Here is a 2,500-nt window from a genome sequence, read left to right as displayed (position 1 = left end):
GTCTCGGTGTGTGTGTCTCGGTGTGTGTGTCTCGGTGTGTGTGTCTCAGTGTGTGTGTCTCAGTGTGTGTGTCTCAGTGTGTGTGTCTCAGTGTGTGTGTCTCAGTGTGTGTGTCTCAGTGTGTGTGTCTCAGTGTGTGTGTCTCAGTGTGTGTCTCTCAGTGTGTGTCTCTCAGTGTGTGTGTCTCAGTGTGTGTGTCTCAGTGTGTGTGTCTCAGTGTGTGTGTCTCAGTGTGTGTCTCTCAGTGTGTGTGTCTCAGTGTGTGTGTCTCAGTGTGTGTGTCTCAGTGAGTGTGTATCAGTGTGTATGTCTCAGTGTGTGTGTCTCAGTGTGTGTGTCTCAGTGTGTGTGTCTCAGTGTGTGTGTCTCAGTGAGTGTCTCAGTGTGTGTGTCTCAGTGTGTGTGTCTCAGTGTGTGTGTCTCAGTGTGTGTGTCAGTGAGTGTCTCAGTGTGTGTGTCAGTGAGTGTCTCAGTGTGTGTGTCAGTGAGTGTCTCAGTGTGTGTGTCAGTGAGTGTCTCAGTGTGTGTGTCAGTGTGTGTGTCAGTGAGTGTCTCAGTGTGTGTGTCTCAGTGTGTGTGTCTCAGTGTGTGTGTGTCTCAGTGTGTGTGTGTCTCAGTGTGTGTGTCTCAGTGAGTGTGTCTCAGTGAGTGTCTCAGTGTGTGTGTCAGTGAGTGTCTCAGTGTGTGTGTCAGTGTGTGTGTCAGTGAGTGTCTCAGTGTGTGTGTCTCAGTGTGTGTGTCTCAGTGTGTGTGTCTCAGTGTGTGTGTCTCAGTGTGTGTGTCTCAGTGTGTGTGTCTCAGTGAGTGTCTCAGTGTGTGTGTCAGTGTGTGTCTCAGTGTGTGTGTCTCAGTGTGTGTGTCTCAGTGTGTGTGTCTCAGTGAGTGTCTCAGTGTGTGTGTCAGTGAGTGTGTCAGTGAGTGTGTCAGTGAGTGTCTCAGTGTGTGTGTCTCAGTGTGTGTGTCTGAGTGTGTGTCTCAGTGTGTGTGTCAGTGAGTGTCTCAGTGTGTGTGTCAGTGTGTGTGTCAGTGAGTGTCTTAGTGTGTGTGTCAGTGTGTGTGTCAGTGAGTGTCTCAGTGTGTGTGTCAGTGAGTGTCTCTGTGTGTGTGTCTCAGTGTGTGTGTCAGTGAGTGTCTCAGTGTGTGTGTCAGTGAGTGTCTCTGAGTGTGTGTGTCTCTGAGTGTGTGTGTCTCAGTGAGTGTGTCAGTGAGTGTCTCAGTGAGTGTCTCAGTGAGTGTCTCAGTGAGTGTCTCTGAGTGTGTGTGTCTCAGTGAGTGTGTCAGTGAGTGTCTCAGTGAGTGTCTCAGTGAGTGTGTCAGTGAGTGTCTCAGTGTGTGTGTCAGTGAGTGTGTCAGTGAGTGTGTCAGTGAGTGTGTCAGTGAGTGTCTCTGAGTGTGTGTGTCTCAGTGAGTGTGTCAGTGAGTGTCTCAGTGTGTGTCTCAGTGTGTGTCTCAGTGAGTGTCTCAGTGAGTGTCTCTGAGTGTGTGTGTCTCAGTGTGTGTGTCTCAGTGTGTGTGTCTCAGTCTGTGTCTCAGTGAGTGTCTCAGTGTGTGTCTCAGTGTGTGTCTCAGTGTGTGTCTCAGTGTGTGTCTCAGTGTGTGTCTCAGTGTGTGTGTCTCAGTGTGTGTGTCTCAGTGTGTCACTTAGTGTGTGTGTCTCAGTGTGTGTGTCTCAGTGTGTCTCTCAGTGTGTGTGTCTCAGTGTGTCACTTAGTGTGTGTGTCTCAGTGTGTGTGTCTCAGTGTGTGTGTGTGTGTGTCAGTGTGTGTGTCTCAGTCTGTGTCTCAGTGTGTGTGTCTCAGTGTGTCACTCAGTGTGTGTGTCTCAGTGTGTGTCTCAGTGTGTGTGTCTCAGTGTGTGTGTCTCAGTGTGTGTGTCTCTCAGTGTGTGTGTCTCAGTGTGTGTGTCTCTCAGTGTGTGTCTCAGTGTGTGTGTCAGTGTGTGTGTCTCAGTGTGTGTGTCTCAGTGTGTGTGTCTCAGTGTGTGTGTCTCTCAGTGTGTGTGTCTCAGTGTGTGTGTCTCTCAGTGTGTGTGTCTCAGTGTGTGTGTCAGTGTGTGTGTCTCAGTGTGTCTCTCAGTGTGTGTGTCTCAGTGTGTCACTTAGTGTGTGTGTCTCAGTGTGTGTGTCTCAGTGTGTCTCTCAGTGTGTGTGTCTCAGTGTGTCACTTAGTGTGTGTGTCTCAGTGTGTGTGTCTCAGTGTGTGTGTGTGTGTGTCAGTGTGTGTGTCTCAGTCTGTGTCTCAGTGTGTGTGTCTCAGTGTGTCACTCAGTGTGTGTGTCTCAGTGTGTGTCTCAGTGTGTGTGTCTCAGTGTGTGTGTCTCTCAGTGTGTGTGTCTCAGTGTGTGTGTCTCTCAGTGTGTGTCTCTCAGTGTGTGTCTCTCAGTGTGTCTCTCAGTGTGTGTGTCCCAGTGTGTGTGTCTCAGTGTGTGTGTCTCAGTGTGTGTGTCTCAGTGTGTGTGTGTCTCTGTGTGTGTGTCTCTCAGTGTGTGTGTCTCTCAGTGT

General features: G+C 49.9%; 1 protein-coding gene across 2 annotated transcripts in view; it reads right to left on the bottom strand.

The window, feature by feature from the left end:
* mgat4b (alpha-1,3-mannosyl-glycoprotein 4-beta-N-acetylglucosaminyltransferase B) overlaps positions 1–2,500 on the bottom strand; it is a 196,656-nt gene that overhangs the window by 125,716 nt on the left and 68,440 nt on the right. The gene's annotated exons all lie outside the window — the stretch shown is intronic.

Source organism: Siphateles boraxobius, unplaced genomic scaffold (assembly GCF_051911475.1).
Source record: "Siphateles boraxobius isolate OS27281-9 unplaced genomic scaffold, OSU_SipBor_1 70, whole genome shotgun sequence".
In the NCBI taxonomy this organism is placed as follows: Eukaryota; Metazoa; Chordata; class Actinopteri; order Cypriniformes; family Leuciscidae; genus Siphateles; species Siphateles boraxobius.
The sequence above is the reverse complement of the archived record's forward strand: the minus strand, read 5'-3'. Positions and strand labels throughout refer to the sequence as shown.